Here is a 26,865-nt window from a genome sequence, read left to right as displayed (position 1 = left end):
GTGATAATACACCTGATTCTATTGCAAAGAAATCATCTGTCTGGATGGCATGGAAAACAGGTTTTCACTGTAGCTCAGTACATGTAATAATAATAAACCAATATAACCACATGGTGGTTTTAGTAGTCAGCAGAGGCACGATGGGCCAAAAGGCTTCCTTTGGCTTCATATCTCTTTGCAGGAGACAAAACACACAACCATCACTCCCTTTTTGCAACACTAGGTCAAGGATTAGAGGAAACTAACTCAGAAAAAAAAAGGACATAGAATTGGTGCCAAGACCATCAGAAGTGATGTCAGGAAGCAGGTTTTTAAAACTGAGCTCTTCTCCTTATGAAAAATGTTCCATCAACAGGTTAGATTATTCAGCAACTCTCTAGAGCTCCAAGATTCCAGAAAATCCTACCTTGAATTCTGATTACAGAGCCAGTTTTGTGAAAAATAAGCCTTTTGGAGGTTGTTGATCAAGTTAATGTGAATGATAACGTCAGCCTCAAGGTCAACAACAGCAAGAGAAAGCAAGAACAGGAGAAATAAGTCACTGGACAGATCAGCATCCTGAGGCCTGCCACAAAGAATTTGGGAAATACCAGATTTATCTCTGCAACAATGCTCCTTGGCTACCAGAACCAGAAGCTGCTGAATTCCCAACCAAAATCCACCATTAAGTATATCCATAAAGACAACTACTGACCCAGTTTTTAAAAAAATATAAAACCCATACTGTCTCCAGCACATTTGAAATGAAAAGGTCTTCAGAAAGGGAAGCAGCCAGTCAAAATAAATGGGGAATTTCACCTCTGGTAACATACTGAAGTGTATCAGCTACTAGGATGGCATGGCAGCAGTGTGGTTAATGTAATGACTTGGTGTAGGCAAATCAGGTTCAATTCTGCTCTGAGCATGGACTAGATGGACCAAAGGGCCCATCTCTGCACTGCAGTGCAGTGCTTTGTGACTCTACAGGAACAAAATAATCATGCTCACAAAATTGGTGTAAATGCAGACAGGAAATGTCAGGGTAACAGGAAAGATACTTGCATGGATAGAAGATTGGCTAATTGGTAGGAAACAAGTGGTAATAAAGACAGCCATTTCCAGCTGGCTGCCTGCCAACAACCAGTAGTTTTCTGCAAGGATCAAAGTTGGGAGGGCTTCTTTTCCACATTGTACATTAATGATTTGATTGACAGAATTGATGGATTTGTAGCCAAGTTTTCAGACAATACAAAGATAAGTACAGGGGCAGGTAGTGCTGAGGAAGGACTGCAGAAGGACCTAGATTAGGAGAATTGGCAAAGAAGTGGCAGATGGAATAGTGTAGAGAAGCACATGGTCATGCACTTTGGTAGAAAGAATAAAAGCACAGACTATTTTCTAAACGGGGAGAAAATTCAGAAATCAGAGGTGCAAGGGGGCTTGGGAGTCCATGTGCAGGATTCCCTGAAGGTTAATTTGCAGGTCAGGTCAGTGATAAGGAAGGCAAATGTAATGTTAGCACTCTTTTTGAGAGGACAAGCATACAAGGGCAAAGATGTATGTAAAGGCCTTATAAGGAGTTGGTCAAACCAAACTTGGGAGTATTGTGAGCAGTTTTGAGCCCCTTATCCAAGAAAGGATGTGCTGGCATTGGAGAGGGTCCAGTGGAGGCCACAAGAATGATTCTGGGAATGAAAATGTTATTCATAAAGAGCATTTGATGACTCTGGGCTTGTATTCAAAGTTCATAGTAAATGTATTATCTAAGTACATACATGTCACATATACAACCCTGAGATTAACTTTCTTGTGGGCATATTCAATAAATCCAATAACCATAATAGAATCAATAAAAAGACCACACCAACAGGGTGGATAAACAGTGTGCAAAACACAATGTACAAATACAAAAAAGAAAAAACAGCAATACTAATAACAAATAAGCAAAAAATAGAGAACATGAGATAAAGCATCTTTGATAGTGAGTCCACAAGTAGTGGGAACTGTTCAGTGATGCGGCAAGTGAAGTTATCCCGTCTGGTTCAAGAGCCTGATAGTTGAGGGGTAATAACTGTTCTTGAACCTGGTGGTGAGAGTCTCAAGGCCCTGTTCCTTCTCCCTGATAACATCAGTGAGAAGAAAGCATGACCTGGCTGATGGGGTCCCTGATAATGGATACTCCTTCCCTGCAACAACACTCCATGTAGATGTGCTCAATGGTGGGGAAGGCTTTACCCATGATGACTGGGCTGTGTCTACTACTTTATGTACGATTTTCTGTTCAAAAGCATAGGCATTTCTATGCCAGGCTGTGATGCAGCCAGTCAATACACTCTCTACCACATATCTGTAGAAGTTAGTCAAAGTTATAGATATCATACTGAATCCTCACAAACTCCAAGGAAGTAGAGACACTGCTGTGTTTTTTAGTAATTGTACTTGCTTGTTGGTCCCAGGACAGATCCTTTGAAATTTTAACACCAAGGAATCTAAAGTCACTGACCCTCTCCACCTCAAATTCTCCTGATGAGGACTAGCTCATGTACCGGCTCACTGGAGTTTAGAAGAATGGGGGGGGCAAATTTCATTGAAACCTATCAAATACTGAAAGGTCCAAATAGAGTAGATGTGAGAGTCTAGGACTATCAGGGGACAATCTCAAAATACAGGGACATCCCTTTAGAAGAGAGCTGAGGAGGAATTTCTTTATCCAAAGGTAGTAAATCAGTGGAATTCATTACTATAGATGACTGTGGAGGTCAAGTCATTGGGCATACTTAAAGCAGATGTTGGTCTAATTCTGCTCCTATGTCTTGAGATCTTATGGTAAATCAGATTTTCAGGTAGGTAAGCTGCAACCAGGAGGTTGCTACACCTGTCAATGCTGGAATTCATCTTGAATTTAGAGAAGAAAGAGCCAATTGCAGACAAACATGCTACTAATGCAAAGGAATTATGGATTAAACAGCTTTATGCAGATCTGATAAATAAAGCATAATGTGGGGAAAATGTCAAAATATGAGAGGACAAAGCTTCAAGGCAAGAACAAAGTTTAAAGCAGAGGGCCAGGGAAGTTAAAGAGCAAACACGAGGAAATCTGAAGATGCTGGAAATTCAAACAGCAACACACACAAAATGCTGATGGAACACAGCAGGCCAGGCAGCATCTATAGGAGAAGCACTGTCAACGTTTCGGGCCAAGACCCTTTGTCAGAGCATTTTGTGTGTGTTGTTGGGCAGGAAAGTTTTTTTTTGTACACAGTGGTGGATGGGTGGGTGCCTGGAATGTGCTGACAGGGTAAGTGGTGGAAACAGACACAGGTAGTGTAGTGGTTAGTAGCACTGTTTTACAGTACCAGCAATCATCAATCAGGGTTCAATTCCCACTGCTGTCTGTAAGGAAATTGTATGTTCTCCCTGTGACCATGTGGGTTTCCTCTGGGTGATCTGGTTTCTTCCTACATTCAAACACATACGGTTAGCAAGTTATGGGTATGTTATGATGGCGCCGGAAATGCGACAACACTTGCAGGCTGCCCCAGCACAAACCTAGCTAATTTGATCTGACATAAATGACACATTTTTCTGTATATTTCAATGTTCATGTGACAAATAAAGCTAATTTATAATAGTGGCATTTAAGCAACATTTAGATAGGGACATGAACATGTAGGGAGTGGAGTGATTTGGACCATGAACAATTCAATGGTATTAATTTAATTTGACATCATGGCTATTACAGACATGTGTGCTGAAGGGCCAAATCCTGAGCAATACTGCCATGTTCTATGTAGCACACTCCTGTACAGAGATCTGGATGCCTTCACACAGTTTGCCTGCATGTACAGGTAGAGCAAATAATGAAATAGGCTAATGGAATGCTGGCCTTTATTGTCAAAGAAATGCAGTATAATAAAAAGTCTAGCAACAACTGTACAGGGTATTGACAAGACCTCACCTGAAGCACTGTGTGCAGCTTTTGTCTACTTAAGGAGGGATTTACCAGCATTAAAAGGCAGTTTACAGAAGGTTTATTCAGTTGATGCTGAGATGATATTTCCACTTATGGAGATATCTAGATTTGGGGGCTGTGCTTTCAGAATAAGACTATTAAGACAGGAGCAGGAACAAACCATTCGGCTCATCGAGCCTGCCCGTCATAGAGAAAGATATATTCAAGTGTTGGTGAGTGGAAGGAACATGGACTCACTTTCAACGACTCATCTCATATTCTCGATATTTACCGCTTATTTATTATTAATATTATTTTTTCCCTTTTGTATTTGCACAGTTCGTTGTCTTTTGCGCATTGGTTATTTGTCCCTCCTGCTGGGTGCGGTCATTCATTGATTCCTTTGTTTCTTGTATATACTGTGAATGTCCACAAGTAAATGAATCTCAGGGTTATAATATGGTGACACATGTACATCAATAACAAATTTATTTTGAACTTTGAAGGAGATTCACATGACAGAAACATCTATTTAGGCTGATCTAAAGAGCCTGCTTCTGTGCAGTAAATAAAAAACACTAAGATTGTGCAACATGATCCAGACATGATTCCACTGCAATGAGAGAAGAGAAGGAAAATAGTAAGTAATAGTGAAATGGAGAATCAAAGACTACTCAGCACAAACTACTATTATTGATGGCTGGAAGGGATCCAACACCATTAAGATTAACGATTAGCTTTACTTATCATATGTACATCAAAACAGTGAAATGCAGCGTTATCGTTAACGACCAAGTCTGAGGATTGTGTTGGGTATAACCTACAAGAGTCACCATGCTTCTGGTGCCAGCAACTCACTAATCTTAACCTATACGACTTTGAAATGTGAAAGGAAACCGGAGTACCTGGAGGAAAACCATGCAGTCACAGGGAGAACATACAAAAAATTCCCTATCATCACTGACAGAAATTAGGATAAGTTGAGTGAGCTCAGGCTTTTCTCTCTGGAGTGGAGGAGAATGAGAGGCAACTTAATAAGAGGTGTAGATGCTAAGAGGCAAAGGTGAAGTGGACAGCTGGAGACATTCCACCTCCACCCCCAAAAGCAAAAATAGCTAACATGAGGGGGCCATATACAGGGTGATTGGAGGAAAGTATGGGGGGGGGGAGAAAAGAGAGAAATCTAGTAAATTTATTATTTCTTTGTTTATTATTATTTTTTTTAAAAAAAGTGGTAGGTCTGTGAAATGCACTGCCAGCAGTGTGGTAGAGACAGATACATTAGAGACATTTAAAAAACTCTTAGGCACATGGATAAAAAATGTGGAGGGCTATGTGGGAGGAAAGGGCTAGACTGATCTTAGATAAATGTTCAGCACAACATGGTGAGTCAAAGGGTCTGTGCTGTATATTCTATGTTCTAAACCCTGATTGTTGGTGCTGTAAACATTGGTAGTGCCCATTGTCCAAACCCCACCCCCCATTACATTGACTACAACAGACTGCCCAAAGAATTAAAGTTTTTTTCCTCCATAGGTTATTGCTGACAAAATAAATCCAACTGTCAGTACTGGTATAGTGGAATTCTTCCATCAGACCACTTTTCATTTCATGATGATCATCTTAATTCATGCTCAGGTGCCATTTCTCACGAGTTTGATTTCAACACTTACAAGAAATTTGGGTAAGTATATGGATGGATGGGGGTGCAGGGGGCTGGTCAAGGCTGGGCAGAACAGTTCAGCATGGACTAGAAGGGCCAGTTTCTCTGCTGCAGATCTCTACAACTAGGTAAAGAGAAAATCAAATCAGATAAGGGCTGTGGGGGGAGGGGTAGCACGAGCTGTTCAAGAAAGTGAGAGGGTACGGGTGGGAGGGGGAGGAGAGGAAAGTAAGGCTTTTAACGCTGTACCAGGAGATGCAGAAGGTGACTTGTGTGAAGCACAAGGACCAGGATAGATTTGTTGGTCTGAATGGCCTGATTATACCATGTAACTCCATCCTCTGCAATTCTATTTAAGATACACAAGAAAACTGTAAATCTGGAAAGGAGAAAACCCCTCCTAGTGACTTTCATCGTCTCAGCTGCATGAAATGTGAAAGGAGGCTCCACAAGACATTCTGGTTTTGGACCTTTCAACAGGTTATTCTGAACACAAGGTTCAAATTTAGATCAGCTTGGAGCAAAAACTGGCAGCCTATCATCTTGGATGGAAACACAACAGCTGCACCACACAAGCACGCAATGAAAGATCGAGGGGTGGGCTTTTAGCTTAAGCTGTTTGAATCCACACTTAGAAACTGGGCTTTAAATACATCTTTTGGCCCCACTTTACATTTATTAATAGAGAACACACTTTCTGTCCTCCACGCATTACCAATCAGATTAGGATACATCAACCCTTAAACACAAAAAGGCAAATAAGTCAGGATACAAAAGGAGAACGGTGAAGCTCTTGCAGAAATGCTCAAATCTGCTCTAGCTACAGGTGAGGTACCCGATGACTGGAGGGCAACAAATATGGGATCTTTACTCAAGGGCAGAAAGCATAAGATAATTACAGGCCAGTGGGTCAAACATAAGTGAAATTTTTGGTAAAACTGTAAGGCACAAAATTAATCTGCACTTGGAGAGGCAAGAATTGATCAGGATACTCAGCATGCTTTCGTGGGGCATTATTCAGTACATCAGTTGGGGTGTTATGATGATTGTATAGATGCTGGTGAGGCCTAATTTCGAGTGTGCCGTGCAGTTCAGATCACCAACCTACAGGAAAAACAAATAAGTTTAAAGAAGTAGAGAGAGAAGATTCACAAGGATTTTACCAGGAGTTAGAAGGTCAAAAAGATCAAGACTTTATTTCCTAGAGTGTAAGAGAATGAGGGGAGATTTGATAGAGATATACAAAACTATGAGGTGTATAGATAGGGTAAATGTAAGCAGGCTTTTCCACTGAGGTTGGGTGAAATTAGAGGTGATGGGTTAAAGGTGAAAGGTGAAATGTTTAAGGGGAACACGAAGGAGAATTTTTTCAGAGGGTGGTGAGAGCCAGTGGTAAAAAATAATTTTCCATTTCCTTTTATTGCATTTTCATCGAAAGTGAAATGCGTAATTTATGTTAAAATCAGCACAACCTCACATGGCAAAATAGTGGCTAAAGCAACATTTTATAGCACCAGCTGTAAAATTGGGATTCAATTCCTGCTGTATGGAATGCGTATGTTCTCCCATGGTCACATGGGTTTCCTCCAGATGCTCCAATTTCTTCCCACATCCCAAAGACACAGGGTTGGCGCCAGAGGCATAGTAACATAGCATGCCCAGCAGTTCTCACAAATATGATTTTTCACAAATGATGCATTTCACTGTACATGTGACAAATAAAGCCAATCTAATCTCTCAATCTCTCAACCCAATGATGTGCTGGAGTAGACAACAAGAGACATCATACATTCTGGTGCCAACACAGCATACCCACAACATTCAGCGGAACAAGGAACCATAAAAGCAAAAGTAAAACAACCCCTTTCCCAACCCCTCACAAACAGACCTTCAACCCTTTGTAACTGCTTTTGCTTCCTCTCCAGTGCCCACCACACAGAGATCTTCCTTTTTCCTCTTCCCTCAACTATTTCCAAGCCAATGACTGAGACTAACTTTGTTGCAAGAACTCCATTTGGATAAACTCTATGGAGAGGAACAAACAACATGCTGGAGGAACTCCGCAGGTCAAGCAGCATCTCGACAGATCCTTCATCCCGAAATGTCAACTGTTTATTCCTCTCCACAGATGCTGTCTGACCTACTGAGCATTTCCAGCCTTTTGTGCATGTTGCACAAAAGTTCCAGCATCTGCAGAATCCCAAGCTTATAGAACACCTTGAACGTGCACTTCTGTAATAAAGCTGTTGGGAATTTACACCTTTCAGAGGAGATGTTAAATTAGGACCTCATTTTCCCTACAGGAATGCAAACAATCCCACAGCATTATTCTTGCAAGAAATGTGGGATCTCTCTGTATACTGCTGAAAGCCAAATTTCTTAGGTCAATCTTAGGGATGACTTACAGCAGATTGAAAAGCTTGAGCATATAGACATTAAGAAAGAGGATGCGCTGGAGCTCTTTGAAAGCATCAAGTTGGAAAAGTCACCGGGACTGGACAAAATATACCCCAGGCTACCGAGAGAGGTGAGGGAGGAGATTGCTGAGCATCTGGCAATGATCTTTGCATCATAAATGGGGATGGGAGAGGTTCCAGAGGACTGGAGGGTTGCAGTTGTTGTTCCCTTATTCAAGAAAGGGAGTAGAGATAGGCCAGGAAATTATAGACAAGCAAGTCTTACTTCAAAAGTTGGTAAGCTGATGGAGAAGATCCTGAGAGGCAGGGTTTATGAATATTTGGAGAGGTATAATATGATTAGGAGTAGTCAGCATGGCTTTGTCAAAGGCAGGTTATGCCTTACTAAGCCTGATTGAATTTTTTGAGGATGTGACTAAACACATTGATGAAGGAAGAGCAGTAGATGTAGTGTATATGGATTTCAGCAAGGCATTTGAGAAGGTACCTCATACAAGGCTTATTGAGAAAGTAAGGAAGCATGGGATCCAAGGGGATCTTGTTTTATGGATCCAGAACTGGCTTGCCCACAGAAGGCAAAGAGTGGTTGTAAACGGGTCATATTCTGCATGGAGTTAGGTGACAAGTGGTGTGCCTCAGGCATCTGTTCTGGGACCTCTTCTCTTCATGAATTTTGTAAATGACCTGGATGAAGAAGCGGAGGGATGGCTTAGTAAATTTGCTGATGACACAAAGGTGGTGTTTTGGATAGTGTGGAGGGCCGTCAGAGGTTACAGCGGGACACTGACAGGATGCAAAACTGGTCTGAGAAGTAGCAGATGGAGTCCAACCCAGATAAGTGTGAGGTGGTTCATTTTGGTAGGTCAAATATGATGGCAGAATATAGTGTTAATGGTAAGACCCTTGGCAGTGTGAAGGATTAGAGGGATCTTGGGGTCTCACCCCATAGGACGCTCAAAGCTGCAGCGCAGGTTGACTGTGTGGTTAAGGCAGCATATGGTGCATTGGCCTTCATCAACTGTGGGATTGAGTTCAAGAACAGAGAGGTAATGTTACAGCTGTATTGAACCCTGGCCAGACCCCACTTGGAGTACCGTGCTCAGTTCTGGTCACCTCACTGCAGGAAGAATGTGGAAATTATAGAAAGGGTGCAAAGGAGATTTACAAGGATGTTGCCTGGATTGGGGAGTATGCCTTATGTGAATATGTTGACTGAACTTGGCCTTTTCTCCTTGGATCGATGGAGAATGAGAGGTGACCTGATAGAGGTGTATAAGAGGCATTGATCATGTGAATAGTCAGAGGCTCCCCCTGCCCCCGGGCTGAAATGGCTAACATGAGAGAGCACAGTTTTGAGGTGTTTGGAAGTAGGTACAGAGAGGATGTCAGGGGTAAGTTTTTTTTTAATGCAGAGAATGGGGAGTGCATGGAATAGGCTGCCGGCGACTGTGATGGAGGGAGATACAATAGGGTCTTTTAAGAGGATCCTGAATAGGTACATGGAGTTTAGAAAAATAGAGGGCTATGAGTAAAGCTAGGTAATTTCTGAAGTACATGTTTGGCACAGCATTGTGGGTCAAAGGATCTGTACACTCAGTCCTCCTTATTGGCGGGGAATTGGTCCTAGGACTCCCCCCGCAGATACCAAACAACGCGGATGCTCAAATCCCTTAAATAAAAAGGTGTAGTATTTGCATATAAACTATGCACAGCCTCCAGTATACTTTAAATCATCTCTAGATTACTTATGCCTAATACAATGTAAATGCTATGTAAATTGTTAAACTGTATTCTTTAGGGAATAACGACAAGAAAAAAGTCTGTACATGTTCAGTAAAGGCGCAACCATCTTAGCTCTTGGGAACGCCGATGCCGTCTCGGCATCTGCCGATCCCAATTCTCCCATGATCTTTAAGTTCTGAGGCTGTAGCACTTTACATAGCTAGCCAGCCATCCCTTACCAGCTTTAAACTCCTTCCTCTTGCTCACAACACAAGTAGCAAATGAACAAGGCAAACAATGCTCAAAGAGTAATACTTTTAATCATCTCTAGATTACGGTACTTATAATACCTAATACAATGGAAATGCTATGTCAACAGTTGTTATACTGTATTGTTTAGGGAATAAGGACGCTTTGGAAGAGGTTCAATAATACTGAAGTCAGGATCTGTGGAGGTTGAAGGCTGAGGAGCACTTCAGCAAGCGACATGCCACTTTTCAAAAGATCCAAGTTTTCTACTTTCTTGGCGAGAGTTAGCACTTTACACTCTCTCTTAGCCTTTGAGGAATTGCTTTGACCACTTGATTGCTTTTTAGGAACCATTTTTCACAGAAACAAGGTAGCGACCGAACGAGACGCAAGGCGAACAATACTCAAACAGCAAGTGATGGAGAGAGAACTTCCAGGTTTTCCAGATCCGCAGTTGGTTGAATCTGCGCATGCAAAACCCGCGGATAAGGAGGGCCAACTGTATTGTGCTGTAGGTTTTCTATGTTTCCATCACTAAGCTTCAAAGGCCTGTAAATTGCTTTAGGATCTGAGGCACTTTATGAATTCAGTTTCATTCTGGGCCATACAATAAACATTGAAACATAATGGTGTAATAATTAATACAACACTTTACCGTAAGGCCATTATGGTGGCAGTCATCTGGGCTTAACTCCACTGCTGTCTGTAAGGAGTTTGTACATTCTCCCTGTGGCTGTGTATGTTTCCTCTGAGTACTGCAGTTTCCATCCACATCCCAGAAACATACAGGTTAGGATTAGTGAGCTGTGGGCACTTGTGACAAATCAATATAATTTTTAATCATAGCATCATGGACTGAACAGACTGAAGTATGAGAGAAAGGCTGCGTGTGCGTCACTCTCTCTCTCTCTGGTGTAGAAAGCCACATTGTAGACAGTGTGGTTGGACTACAAAACGGGCTCTATTAAAAGGATCCGGCCAGTCTATTAAAAGGAACTATATTCTGTTCTAATTATATCACCAATATATAGTTCATCAAACAACAACATGGAGATAAAAGTATTGGCAGGGTCTAGTGTTGACAATCTCAATGCGTGTGTAACACACTTTGGCCAGAAGGTAATCCCGAGGTCCAAGATATCACCAAGGCCTGAAGGAAAAGTCCCTACTTTGCATCACTCAACCAATGCTCATGTTGGATGCAAGAAACTTGGTTTTCAAAGTATTTGCCATGTGATTAATCATTCTTCAAGATGACAAACCATCCATTTTGCTGGAGGAACTCAGTAGATCAAGCAGCATTTATGGGAGGGAATACGAGTTGATGTTTCAGGCTGAGACCCTTCATCAGAAGTGCGCAAAGAGTGAAAGAGCACAAAAGGCAAAGAAAAGTGTTGCAATTAGACATAACACTCACCTGCTTTTCTTTTTTAATATATATTTTATTACAATCTTAAGCTCCCAAACTACTGTAAGAGTCAATGGAAAATGAATGAAATGATGTCAATTATGTCTAGTCCAGGGACACTTGAGGTCTATAGTAACCAAGCTGTCACTAGTGTTAATTATGCCTTAGCAGCACTGTCAGGTCAAGTCAAAAAAAATTATGGGTTACTCCGGAGACTGCAACAGAAGCCAGCTTCTGGAATATCAATGTCACTGCCACTTCTCCATTAAGATATTGAGCTAATGCTCTGCTGCTCAATTACAAAAGATCCCATTTTCAAGTAAGAAATCTCACCAACTACCCTAGCCCACATTGATCAATGTTAATTTCAAGACTCTACTGCAACTCAGTAGTGAAGGGGTTAGCATAACTCTTTACAGTGCTGACTGGAAGGTCGGAGTTCAATTCCCGCCACTGTCTGTGAGGAGTTTGTACATTCATCCTATGAATGTGTAGATTTCCTCCAACATTCCAAAACATACCAGTTAGGGTTCACGAGTTTATGGGCATGCTAAGTTGACAATAAAAGCGTAGCGACACTCAGAATAATCCTGATTTGATGCAAACGATGCATTTCACTTATATACTTCAAGTATATAAAGAGTAAAAGACAGGTGAGAGTAGATATAGGACCGATAGAAAATGATGCTGGAGAAATTGTAATGGGAGATAAGGAGATGGCGGGAGAATTGAACGAGTATTTTGCATCAGTTTTCACGGAGGAAGACATCTGCAAAATACCGGATATTCAAGGGTGTCAGGGAAGAGAAATATGTGTAGTCACAATTACAACAGAGAAAGTACTCAGGAAGCTGAATAGTCTAAGGGTAGATAAATCTCCTGGACCAGATGGAATGCACCCTCGTGTTCTGAAGGAAGGAGCAGTGGAGATTGCGGAGGCATTAGCAATGATCTTTCAAAAGTCAATAGATTCTGGCCTGGTTCTGGAGGACTGGAAGATTGCAAATGTCACTCCGCTATTTAAGAAGGGGGCAAGGAAGCAAAAAGGAAATTATAGACCTGTTAGCTTGACATCGGTGGTTGGGAAGTTGTTGGAGTCGATTGTCAAGGATGAGGTTATGGAGTACCTGGAGAAATATGACAAGATAGGCAGAACTCAGCATGGTTTCCTTAAAGGAAAATCCTGCCTGAGAAACCTAGTGCAATTTTTTGAGGAAATTACAAGTAGACAAGGGAGATGCAGTGGATGTTGTGTATTTGGATTTTCAGAAGGCCTTTGACAAGGTGCCGCACATGAGGTTGCTAAACAAGAGCCCATGGAATTACGGGAAAGTTACAAACGTGGATTGAGCATTGGTTGATTGGCAGGAAACAGAGTGGGAATAAAGGGATCTCATTCTGGTTGTCTGCTGGTTACCAGTGGTGTTCCACAGGGGTCTGTGTTGGGGCCGCTTCTTTTTACGTTGTGTATCAACAATTTGGATTATGGAATAGATAGATGGCATTATGGCTAAGTTTGATGATACAAAGATAGATGAAGGGGCCAGTAGTGCTGAGGAAACAGAGTCTGCAGAGTGACTTGGATAGATTGAGGGAATGAGCAAAGAAGTGGAAAATGAATTACAATGTCGGGAAGTGTATGGTCATGCACTTTGGTAGAAGAAATAAATGACCAGACTATTATTTAAATGGGGAGAGAATTCAAACTTCTGAGATGCAACAGGACTTGGGAGTCCTCGTGCAGGATACCCTTAAGGTTAACCTCTAGGTTGAGTCAGTGGTGAAGGCGAATGCAATGTTAGCATTCATTTCTAGAGGAATAGAGCAGGGTAGTGATGTTGAGGCTCTAAAAGGCACTGGTAAGACCTCACTTGGAATACTGTGTGCAGTTTTGGGCTCCTTATTTAAGAAAGGATGTGCTGACATTGGAGAAGGTTCAGAGAAGATTCACTAGAATGATTCCAGGAATGAGAGGGTTAACATGAGGAACATTTGACCACTCTTGGACTGTACTCCTTGGAGTCTAGAAGAATGAGGGGGACCTCAGAAACATTTCGAATGTTGAAAGGCATTGACAAAGTGGATGCGGCAAAGTTGTTTCCCTTGGCGATGGGTCTAGTACGAGAGGACATGTTGAGGATTGCAGGGCGCCCATTCAGAACAGAGATGCGAAAAAAAAAATTTTAGCCAGAGGGTGGTGAATCTATGGAATTTGTTGCCATGAGCGGCAGTGGAGGCTAAGTCATTGGGTGTATTTAAGGCAGAGATTGATAGGTATCCGAGTAGTCAGGGCATCAAAGGTTATGATGAGAAGGCAGGGGAATGGGACTAAAGGGGAGATTGGATCAGCTCATGATGAAATGGCAGAGCAGACTTGATGGGCCGTTCTGCTCCTTTGTCTTATGGTCTTATGTTTCAATAAACATGTGACAAATAAAACTCATTTTTATTTGTAGGAAATGACTGCAAATCCTAAATTATAACAGCAACATTTACTGCAAAGGGAGCTTCACTGACCCTAAAATACACCAAAGCATGAGAAGTGTAGTGGAAATCTTTAACTCCAACCTGAATCAGCCATGAATGTTCCCAGAAAGAATCCAGAACATTTCAATGTTTCAGGTGACCTGCTCCTACCCTCCCTTCTCTCTTCTTCTAACCTGCCCAGTTCCTCCTACACCCACTCTAGTCACCATTATCCTGTTTCCTTCCCCCGCGCCCCCCCACCACCCACTTCATCGTCCCATCACCCACATACCCCCACTAGGACCCCTCTATTTAGAATGGAGCAGTCTTGTTTGCTATCAGATTTAACCAGACAAATCACTCCACCAATTAAGAACAGCCATGATGCACCACAAACCAAAGAATCAAGAAACAGTCATCAACCTGACAATACTGTGTCATGAGGTTTCCCGTGTTGAGTCAAATTAAGCCACAGGCCCTACTCCTGGATGGCTGTGGAAACCAAATCATTGGATATATTCGAAACAGCGGATAATGAGTCCTTGATCAAAGGCATCAAAGATTACAGGAATAAGATACGAGAATGGGGTTAGAGATAAATCATTCAAGATGGAATGGAGGAGCAGGCTTGATGGGCTAAACAACCTAATTCTGATCCTATGTCTTATGGTCTCTCTGAATTCCAGTTCCATCTTTCTCTCCCATCCACTTTCATCATAGAAACATAGAAAACCAAAAAAGGCTGTGCTAAACATAACCTTACCTGAGAAATTACCTAGGGTTACCCATAGCCCTCTATTTTTCTGAGCTCCATATACTTGTCCAGGAATCTCTTAAAAGACCCTATCGTATCCACTTCCACCACCATTGCCAGCAGCCCATTCCACACACTCACCACTCTCTGCACATCTCCTCTGTACCTACTTCCAGGCACCTTAAAATTGTGTCCTCTCGTGCTAGGCATTTCAGCCCTGGGAAAAATCTTCTGACTATCCACATGATCAATGAATCTCATTATCTTGTACACCTCTATCAGGTCACCTCTCACCCTCTGTCGCTCCAAGGAAAAAAGACCAAGTTCACTCAACCCAAACTCATAAGGCATGCTCCCCAATCCAGGCCACATCCTTGTAAATCTCCTCTGCACCCTTTCTATGGCTTCCACATCCTTCCTGTAGTGAGGTGACCAGAACTGAGTACAGTACTCCAAGTGGGGTCTAACCAACATCCTATACAGCCGCAATATGACCTCTCGGCTCCTAAACTCAATCCCATGATTGATGGAAGGCCAATGCACAGTATGCTTTCTTAATCAGAGTCAACCTGCGCAGCAGCTTTGAGTGTCCCATGGACACAAACCCCAAGATCCCTCTAATCCTCCACACTGCCAAGAGTTTTATCATTAATATTATATTCTGTCATATTTGACCTACCAAAATGAACCACCTCACACTTATCTGGTTGAACTCCATTGGCCACTACTCAGCCCAGTTTTGCATCCTATCAATGTCCTGCTGTAACTCTGACAGCCCTCCACACAACCCTCCATCAGCAGCCCTTGGTCACATCTACCGATCACCTCCCAGCCTCTGTCACTATTCCCACTCCCTCCTCCTCTGCCTGAATCCACCTTTCTAGCTCCTGCTTCACCTCCTCTCCATCTTCCAGTCCAGATGAAGGCTCTTGACCAGAAACATCAACTACCCACTTCCCTTCACAGATGTTGCCCAATATGCTAGAATTTCCTCTGGTGTCTTTTTTTTTTGCTGCTCTTTTCTTCTCTGCCACTTCAACCTCAGCTGGAAGATGCACAAAGAGAAACTTCAGATCTGCCAATTCACCCTCCAGGGTAAAGCTTCACTGCTAAACTTACAACAGGAATTAAAACTCACCATGCTTCCATCCTGTACCCACACAAGAGCAACAGCCATTGGCTACTAATATTCGTCAGCAACCTTAAAAACCAAGCCACTGATGTAATTATATAGAACACAGAACAATATAACACAGTACAGGCCAATCTAACCCTTCCCTCCTACAACAGCATAAAAGCCAAGCCAGGACCAACAGGTTCCAGGCCCCACCGGGCCATCAGATTGATTAACTCACACTGATTTGAGTGTATTTCTATGTTAAATTGACTGTTCTATTATCTATTATAAAATCCTACGACTGCATATTTTAGTTGGAGACGTAAAGATTTTTACTCATGTGAAGGATGTAAAGAAATAGTCAATTCAATACACAGCCCTCCAATTTTTATCTACGTGCTATCTAAATTCCTTAAAAGCCTCTAATGTATCTGCCTTCACCACCACCTCTAACTCCCCCTATACTTTCCTCCAATCACCTTAAAATTATGCCCCTTCATACTTAGCTCGTCCACCCTGGGGGGGGGGGGGGGGGTTGTCTCTGGCTGTTCATTTGATCTATGCCTACTATCATCTTGGACACTTCTATCAAGTCACCTCTTGTCCTCCTTCACTTCAAAGAGAAAAAGCCCTACTCGCTCAACCCATCCTCAAAACACAATATCTTACTGCATTACTATTTTGATTTAGGAATGAGACACATCACTGACAAAAACATTTTCAATTGCAGCAGGCAGCCCTATTTTGTGGAACAGGAGAATCGTTAATAGAGGAACACCGAATGGAATGGCTCTGGAGTTGATACGGTGAAAAAGAGAAGAAAGAGGTAAATCAACATGCACTGGGAAGCAATTTACTCAACCTCTAGACTTAAAGCCAATGGTGTCATTTTCTGAAATGCAGACACTATCGTAATATAGGACAACAATGTGTCCACAGCAAGTCTCCAAACAGTAATGTCAAAATGTGTATCAGTCATTCCAAGAAAAATAATCCCCATCAATACTTGGGAGTTCTTGCTTTTGGATGTTTTATATCTGCTTGTAATGGTTGGCATAATGCTTCACAGCAGCAGCTGTAAGAACGAAGTTTAATTCCTGCCACTGTCTATAAGGAATTTGTACTTTCTCCCCATGACCATGTGAGTTTCCTCCAGGTGTCCTGGCTTCCTCCCACATTCCAAAGATGTATGGGTTAGAGTTAGCAATTTGTAGGCATTTGTGTATTTAGGCACATTTTATTCCACATCTGTACTTTAACCTCTAATTTTATTTTCATATAATTATTTAGTTTTCATATTTGTTGAATGTTGTTGCTTTCTGTTGCATGTTGCACCCTGCCCAACACTCCACAGCAATTTCCAAACACAGGAACATTATAAGGCAAATAAAGTTGATCCTTCATGCTATGATTGCCTGAAAGCATGGCAACACCTGCAAGCTGACACCCCCCCCCCCCCCCCCCCCGCACAATCCTCAGACTGTGCTGGTTGTTGAAGCAGAATGACACATTTCACTGTATGTTTCAATGTAGATGTGACAAATAAAGCTAATTTTTAAATCTTAAATGGGTCAGTACTGCCACTTGATATTCTTATTTTTTTTAAAAAAGATGTAGTTATTGAGATACAGCATGGAATAGGTCCTTCCTTTGATCTGTGCTGCCCTGCAATTCCCCCAATTTAAACCTAGCCTAATCACAGGACAGTTTACAATGGCTAATTAACCTACCAATTAAAATGTCTTTGGACTGTGGGAGGAAATCCATGTGACGGAGAATGGACAAACTCCTTACAGGCAGCAGCAGGATTGAACTAGGTTGTTGGTACAGTAAAGCTTTGTGCTACCGTGCCACCCTGCTTCATCCAAGCAGAGTTATCAGAAGGGTGTGAAAGGGTTAATTGATTCCAGAGATAAACCAGACAGGAATGAACAATAACTACTCTAAGGTCTTTCTGCTGTCAGAGAAAGAAAACACAAAGGCCTTCGTCAACATATTCCTCTGTCCTCCACAACCTTCCCCTTAGTGATTTCGAGAATGTAAGGGTTAATGCATGAGGAGTGTTTGAAGACTAGGCCTATACTTGCTGGAGTTTGGAAGAATGAGGAATGTCCTCAATGAAACCTATGAATATTGAAAGGCATAGATCAAGTGGACATAGAGAAGACGTTTCCTATAGTGAGGGAGTCTAGGACTAGAGAGTACAGCCTCAGAATAGACTATTCCCTTTACAACAGAGATGAGGAGGAATTCCTTTAGCCAGAGGGCAGTGAATCTGTGGAATTCATTGCCACAGACAGTAGAGGCCAAGTCATTGCACACATTTAAAGTGGAGTTTGACAGGTTCTGGATTAGTAAGGGTGTCAACGGTTATGGAGAGAAGGCAGGAAAATGGGGTCAAAATATATAATAAATCAGCCATGCTGGAATAGCATAGCAGACTCAATAGACCGAATGGCCTAATTTTGCTCCTGTCTCAGACATCCTGAACAGCCTACAGATGCTTCACTGAAGTCCATCTCAATAATCTGGAATATATCCAAGAGGGACACCACCACCACCTCCTTGATATTAAGATACCCTAGAATTCCATATTCCTCTCTAACCATCCTCCAGAACCTTCCCCTTGGTGAACACATATGTGAAGAACTTATTTAATACCACACCTACTTGCTCTGCCTCCCAGCACAAACTCTTCCTTCATCTTTGATTGTTCTTATCTTCTTGCAGTACCATCTTGTTTTTAATGTATAAAATGCCTTGCAATTTTCCTTAATTCTTCTTGCCAAGAACATCTCACAGTATACTATTTTACCACCTTGAGATTCATTTTCTTGCAGGCATTTACAGGAAAATGCAGAAATACAATAAAATTAATGAAAACTGTACATAAACAAGCAACCAATGTACAAAAGAAATTGCTAATAAACAAAAAATACTGAGAACACAAGTTGTAGTCCTCAAAAGTCTATAGGTTATGGAATCAGTTTGGAATTATGGTGAGTGAAGTTATCCACACAAAATCATGAGCCTGATGGCTGAAGGGTAATAAATGAACCAGGTGGTGTGAGACCCAAGACTGTTGTACCTCTGTCTGATAGTAACAGCAAGAAGAGAGCATGGCCTGGATGGGGGTGGGGTGGTGTCCTTGATGATAGATGCTGATTTCAAGTGGCAGTGCTCCATGTAAATGTGCTCAATGGTAGCCCCTTTTAGCCTTCCTGATTCTCTGTTCAAGTTCATTCCTGCTCCCTTTATATTCCTCCAGGGTTAGTTAGACTTCAACTTCCTAAACCTTGCACATGCTTTTTTTTAAATGAAATTTGCAAGATCTGTGTCTATGCATACTCAAAGAGACAAGCTCAATTTCCCAAAAGATAGACTATGACTGCAAACAGCAAGTCTCAAACATCATACAGGATAATAGAGAACAATTAACATGCACTGCATACTTAGCAAGGAATGGTCACTGCCAGCAAGAGTTTCAACATCAACCCTTGACGTTCATTGGCACTGCTAGGTCACTGATCATCTTGTACATAAATACAAGATTCTGCAGAGGTTGGAATTTGGAGCAACACACAAGATGAAGAACTTATCAGGTCGAAAAGGAAATGGAGCAACAAACTATGTTATAGGTTGAGAATTTTCTTTTTTGATGGATTAATTTGGAGTGGCATTGTAACATAGCAGTTAGAGTAATGCTATTACAGCACCAGCAATAATTAGGGTTCAATTCTCACCACCATCTGTAAGGAGCGTACATTCTTCCCATGACTGAGTGGGTTTTCTCTGGGTGCTCCAGCTTCTTCCCACATTCCAAAGACGCATAGGTTAGTAGATGAATTGATCACTTGGGTGTAATTGGGCAGCACAGGCTCAGTGGGCCAGAAAGGCCTGTTATCATGCCATACCTCAAAATCAAAACTAAGTACTCTATCCACTACCCTGAACATTCCTTCCTTAGATGATCGATTATACTACCTACAAAACTCAGCCAGGCTACTCCCGACCAAGAAACCTTGCCAAGGAAAAGCTATCAGGCACATTAGGACCTCCCTACAAGAACTCTACCATCACAGAGAGAATAGAGGGAGTAGAAAATGCCTCGAAGGGATCTTTTCAAAGCTTTCCAAAACAAAAACTCTCCTTGATTCACAGAACTTACTTGGCCTGTGACCAGTGAATTCAAATTAGAGGAGCATTCAGGAAGGCACTATACTGACCCAGAGGGAATGATGGAGGGATCACACAATCTGAACAACCTACCCACTTGGTTTAACGCCTCCTAACCTAATTGTGAGGATCTTCTCATCCCACAGACCTCAGCAGCTATCTTTTGGGGGGGGGGGGGGCAAATCTACTAAAACCTATCAAATATTGAAAGGCCTGGATAAGACTGGATCTGGAGAGGATGTCTCCAGTAGTGAGGGAACAGGACCTGACAGCACAACATCAGAATACAAGGACATCCCTTTAGAACAGATACAAGGAGGAATTTTTAGCTAGAGGGTGAATAATCTGTGTAATTAGGGGGAGCGTTTGCAACCGCTGTTCAGGATGCTTTAAACTAATGTGGCAGGGGGGTGGGAACAAGTGCAGAGAGACAGAGGGGTGTAAAATGAGGATAGTAAGTAGTAAGGTGAAAAGTAAAAGTGGCAGGCAGGCAAATCCAGGGCAAAAAGCAAAAAGAGCCACTTTTCAACATAATTGTGTAAGGGCTAAAAGTGTTGTAAAAACAAGCCTGAAGGCTTATTGTGTCAATGTGAGGAGCATTCGTAACAAGGTGGATGAATTGAATATACAGATAGTTACGAATGAATATGATATAGTTGGGATCACAGAGACATAGCTCCAGGGTGACCAAGGATGGGAGCTCAACATCCAGGGATATTCAATATTCAGGAGGGATAGACAGGAAAGAAAAGGAGGTGGGGTAGCATTGCTGGTTAGAGAGGAGATTAACACAATAGAAAGGACGGACATTAGCCTGGAGGATGTGGAATCGATATAGGTAGAGCTGCATAACACTAAGGGGCAGAAAACACTGGTGGGAGTCGTGTACAGGCCACCTAACAGTAGTAGTGAGGTTGGGGATGGCATTAAACGGGCAAGTAGAAATGCGTGCAATAAAGGATCAGTAGCTATAGTGGGTGTCTTCAATCTACATATAGATTGGGTGAACCAAATTGGTAAAGGTGCTGAGGAAGAGGATTTCTTGGAATGTATGCGGGATGGTTTTCTGAACCAACATGTCAAGGAACCAACGAGAGAGCAGGCCATTCTAGATTGGGTATTGAGCAATGAGGAAGGGTTAGTTAGGAATCTTGTCGTGTGAGGCCCCTTGGGTAAGAGTGACTATAATATGGTGGAATTCTTCATTAAGATGGAGAGTGACATAGTTAATTCAGAAACAAAGGTTCTGAACTTAAAGAAGAGTAACTTTGAAGGTATGAGACGTGAATTAGCTACGATAGACTGGCAAATGATACTTAAAGGGTTGACTGTGGATATGCAATGGCAAGTATTTAAAGATCACATGGATGAACTGCAACAATTGTTCATCCCAGTTTGGCAAAATAATAAACCAGGGAAGGTAGTGCACCCGTAGCTGACAAGGGAAATTAGAGATAGTATCAAGTCCAAAGAAGAAACATATAAATTAGCAAAAAAAAGCTGCACACCTGAGGACTGGGAGAAATTCAAAGACCAGCAGAGGAGGACAAAGGGCCTAATTAGGAAAGGGAAAAAAGATTATGAGAGAAAGCTGGCAGGGAACATAAAAACTGACTGTAAAAGCTTTTATAGATACGCGAAAAGAAAACGATTGGTCAAGACAAATGTAGGTCCTTTACAGTCAGAATTAGGTGAATTGATCATAGGGAACAAAGACATGGCAGACCAATTGAATAACTACTTTGGTTCTGTCTTCACTAAGGAGGACATAAATAATCTTCCGGAAATAGTAAGGGACCGAGGGTCTAGTGAGATGGAGGAACTGAGGGAAATACATGTTAGTAGGGAAGTGGTGTTAGGTAAATTGAAGGGATTAAAGGCAGATAAATCCCCAGGGCCAGAAGGTCTGCATCCCAGAGTGCTTAAGGAAGTAGCCCAAGAAATAGCGGATGCATTAGTGATAATTTTTCAAAACTCCTTAGATTCTGGATTAGTTCCTGAGGATTGGAGGATGGCTAATGTAACCCCACTTTTTAAAAAAGGAGGGAGAGAAAAACCGGGGAATTATAGACAGGTGAGTCTGACATCGGTGGTGGGGAAAATGCTAGAGTCGGTTATCAAAGATGTGATAACAGCACATTTGGAAAGAGGTGAAATCATCGGACAAAGTCAGCATGGATTTGTGAAAGGAAAACCATGTCTGATGAATCTTATAGAATTTTTTGAAGATGTAACTAGTATAGTGGGTAGGGGAGAGCCAGTGGATGTGGTATATTTAGATTTTCAAAAGGCTTTTGACAAGGTACCACACAGGAGATTAGTGTGGAAACTTAAAGCACACGGTATTGGGGGTATGGTATTGATGTGGATTGAGAATTGGTTGGCAGACAGGAAGCAAAGAGTGGGAGTAAATGGGACCTTTTCAGAATGGCATGCAGTGACTAGTGGGGTACCGCAAGGCTCAGTGCTGGGACCCCAGTTGTTACAATATATATTAATGATTTAGACGAGGGAATTAAATGCAGCATCTCCAAGTTTGCAGATGACACGAAGCTGGGCAGTGGTGTTAGCTGTGAGGAGGATGCTAACAGGATGCAGGGTGACTTGGATAGGTTAGGTGAGTGGGCAAATTCATGGCAGATGCAATTTAATGTGGATAAATGTGAGGTTATCCACTTTGGTTGCAAGAACAGGAAAACAGATTATTATCTGAATGGTGACTGATTCGGAAAAGGGGAGGTGCAATGAATCCTGGGTGTCATTGTACACCAGTCATTGAAGGTGGGCATGCAGGTACAGCAGGCGGTGAAAAAGGCAAATGGTATGTTGGCATTCATAGCAAAAAGATTTGAGTACAGGAGCAGGGAGGTTCTACTGCAGTTGTACAAGGCCTTAGTGAGACCGTGCCGAGAATATTGTGTGCAGTTTTGGTCCCCTAATCTGAGGAAAGACATTCTTGCCATAGAGGGAGTACAGAGAAGGTTCACCAGATTGATTCCTGGGATTTTCATATGAAGAAAGACTGGATCGACTAGGCTTACACTCACTGGAATTTAGAAGACTGAGGGGGGATCTTATTGAAATGTATAAAATTCTAAAGGGATTGGACAGGCTAGATGCAGGAAGATAGTTTCCGATGTTGGAGAAGTCCAGAACGAGGGGTCACGGTTTAAGGATAAAGGGGAAGCCTTTTAGGACCGAGATGAGGAAAAACTTCTTCACACAGAGAGTGGTGAATCTGTAGAATTCTCTGCCACAGGAAACAGTTGAGGCCGGTTCATTGGCTATATTTAAGAGGAAGTTAGATACAGCCCTTGTGGCTAAAGGGATCAGGGGGTATGGAGAGAAAGCAGGTACAGGGTTCTGAGTTGGATGATCAGCCATGATCATACTGAATGGCGGTGCAGGCTCGAAGGGCCAAATGGCCTACTCCTGCACCTATTTTCTATGTTTCTATGTAATTGATTGCCACGGATAGCTGTGGAGGCCAAGTAATTGGGTACATTTAAGCAGAGATTTGTAAGTTCTTGATTCATAAGGATGTCAAAGGTTATGAGAAGGCAGGAGAATAGGGATGAGAGAGAATACATGATGGAATGACAGAGCAGACCTGAGGTGCCAAATGGCCTAATTCTGCTCCTCTATCTTATCATCTTAGAATCCAAAGAAATGAAAACAAGCAAACCATCCTCAACTCCACAGGACTACCTAAATACCCCTGCTGCAGGGCATTCACCTTCCCTGAGAGGCAATGTGCAAACATAGATGAGCTCAACACCTTCACTGTCCATAAAATATCGAAGTAATCTGTGTTCACCAAGGTAGTTCAGATTCAGCAGAAAAAGATTTTTATTTTAAATAAGAATAAATTAAAATAAAACCAAACCAGAACAAGGCCTGTGCATTACTTTAATCATTACAGTTCCACACAAGTGCAGTGCCATTCAGTTCGTGTATCCAGCATAACCTGCAAGCTCAAAAGGATAAAACAAACAAACAAGTAATTCTCACAATCCCAAAGAAAGGCAGGATTTGACAGTCCCCATACACCAAACATCCTGCTAGGTGGATTAAAACTAACACCATCTAGGTTTCTAAATTAAAAATGTGTTTTTTGTTGGTATAAATTAGAACAGAGGGTCAGTAATCTGAACTAACTAATTTAAGGGCAACTATGAATATAGTAAAAAGATAAGATGCATCAATGTAATGATCTTGAATAAACTGATTAATAGCCTAGCAAAAGCAGATTCAACAGTAACTTTCAAAATATACAGATAAAGTTTTAGAAAGGAATAATTTGCAGGATCCAAGGTTGGAACTTTTTTTAAGAAGCCAGTTGTCTAATGGCACTAGAAATTTTGTGCTGTAAAATTTAGCAAAAGGAGCTCCTGTTTCACTCTATTGTAAATCAACAGCCCAAAGATTTGAAAAGGTATATGAGGTTTATTTTTCTGCATACCTCAGAGGAACACCATTTTACACAGGCTGCACTTTCCAATTCACTCCTTTCTTCCATGTCTCTTAACCCATCAAACATTCCAATGTAGAATAATTGCCAAGAGCAGCTGGCCAGTCATCCAGCACAGCCAGATTCTGAAGGAACAAGTCTAGACTTGATGTCAGGGTACTTACCAACACGAAAGGTGACCTACCAGAGCAAAGGGCAAGGCTTTGAAAAAACAGATGAAAAAAAAGTCCTGAGGAGCTTTTGTTTTGTTAAACAGTCCTGATAGACATCAGCACACATTAGTACCCACAATGATAAAAGACCCAAGGTTTCCAGTATGTTGCTGCAGTTTTTAGTTGCATTGGTTTAAGCATTCTTGTGCTACAAAGTGCTTTATGCTTTTGAAATGAACTGTACAAGACAGCTTGAGATATTGTTCCAACCATTTCTTTGTACAGGGCAGCGTGGTTAGTGCAAATGCTTTTAAGCACTGGCAATCAGGAGATCAGGGTTCAATTTCTTCTGCTGTCAGTAATGAGTGACTATGTATGTTTCTTCCAGGTGCTCCAGTTTCCTCTCACACTCCAGAGATGTATGGGCTAGTAAGGGTAAGGGTGAGTGAGTTCTGAGCCTTTGATGTCACAATCTACTCATTATGATCTTGACCTATTGTTCACCTGCACTGTACTTTCTCTGAAGCTGTACGCTTCATTCTGCATTGTTATTGCTTTACCCTGTTCTACCTCAATGCACTGCATAATGATTTGATCTGTATGGATGGAATGCGAGGCAAGCTTTTCACTATATTGGTACATGTGCCAATAATAAACCAATTCCAATTTTCTCTCCGCACATTTACAGCATTTTCTCACTTTTTACTCCAAAGTTAAACTACTAGGAGATTTTTCTTTGGGACATTTTGCTCAACACCCAGGATGCACAGAAGAGACACACAATGTGCTGAATGAAATCAGCAGTCAGGCAGCATCCAAGAGGATCAGAAAGCAAACAGCTCAGGTTGAGACTCATCATCTGGAGTGCAGCCCAGATAACAAGTCTTCCCTAACACATTGAGAGTCCATTTCCTTAATCAGCTGAGTTCCTCCAGCTCTGTGTGTTGCTCCAGATTCCAGTATCTGCAATCGTTTCAGTCACCATAGACAGGCCATTTGGTCAAATCAAATCACACTAGAATTTATGCCCATTTGAACCTATTCCAAACATTACAGCATTATTCTCTATTATCTCCTCTGTTACAGATTCCCTTCAATCACTCCCCGTGGCTGAGAATTCCACATTCTCCGAAGTTTCTTCTGAATTGCCTATTGATTGCTTGTGACCATCTTAAGTAGATGGCCTCTAATTGCACAGTTCCACAGATGTGGAAATGTCCTCCCTACTCACTCTGTCAAAGTTGCTCATTTTTAAGAATCTCAGTTAAGTCAGCTCTGAGAAACCTGTTCTCAACAGTCTATTCTGGTCATCTTTCCTGACAAGCACATCCTCTGATTTCTGATTTCATCCAAAGATCTGCATTCGCTGATGCTCCTATGATCTTAATATAATGAGGCAGCCAGAAACAAATACAGTACCGCTGAGCTTTGAACAAAGTTTGACCCAGATGTGCAATCATGAAAGGCGTGATAAACTTGGGTTGTTTCCTTTAAGTGGCAGAGGCTGAGGGGAGATCTGATAGAGGTTAAAAGATGATGAGAGCAATTGATAGGGTAGACAGAAAATATGTTTCCCAAGTTGAAATGTCTAATACCAGAAGGCATGCGTTGAAGGTGGGTGGGGGGGGGCAGCAGTTGTTTTTTTTAAACTCGGTTGTGGATGCCTGGTAGAAGCAAATACATTAGAGGCTTTTAAGAGACATTTGGATAGGCACATGGATGCAAGGGTGATGGAGGGATATGGACATTGTATTGGTAGGAGGGATTAGTGTTGGATGTTTTTTTTATTTGCTTTTAGTTGGTTTGGCACAACATTGCGGGCTGAATGGCCTGTTCCTGCACCTTACTGTTCTATGCAGCATTTTTATTTCTATCCTTCAAACCAAAAGGTTTATTTTTAAAAAGATCTTGCAGTGATTGGTGCATTTCCATGCAAAGATCTTTGGCTGCAATGTTAGCAAAACTCAATTTTTTCTAAGAAAAAAATGTTCTTTTTCCTACCAAAACGCTCTACCTCGCATTTATTCAGCTGCGATGACTTACCCATTCAGTAAGTTTATTTGTGTCCACCTGTAACATTCTGCAGTTCTTCTGTGTTTACAATCAACACCCCTACCCCATGGAATAAAAGAAAACAATTTCTAAATCTGCAGATGACATCAAGAGATTAAAATCAGATTTGTGAACAACAGCGATCCCAGGACTGAACGTTGTGGAACAGCATCATCCACTAACTTCCACTATCAACAGTTACCTTTTAAACCCATGCTTTGTCCTGAATCAATTCCATTTGTCCCCTATGTTACATTCTGAGTTTATATACTGGTTATTATGGGTGC

At 41.8% G+C, this 26,865-nt stretch overlaps 1 protein-coding gene across 4 annotated transcripts in view; it reads right to left on the bottom strand.

The window, feature by feature from the left end:
* The window catches only part of jag2b (jagged canonical Notch ligand 2b), a 318,921-nt gene that overhangs the window by 185,505 nt on the left and 106,551 nt on the right, over positions 1 to 26,865 (bottom strand). The gene's annotated exons all lie outside the window — the stretch shown is intronic.

This window comes from Hypanus sabinus, chromosome 2 (assembly GCF_030144855.1).
Source record: "Hypanus sabinus isolate sHypSab1 chromosome 2, sHypSab1.hap1, whole genome shotgun sequence".
Classification (NCBI taxonomy): Eukaryota; Metazoa; Chordata; class Chondrichthyes; order Myliobatiformes; family Dasyatidae; genus Hypanus; species Hypanus sabinus.
Note: the sequence above shows the minus strand (reverse complement) of the source record. Positions and strands in the feature narration are given on the sequence as shown.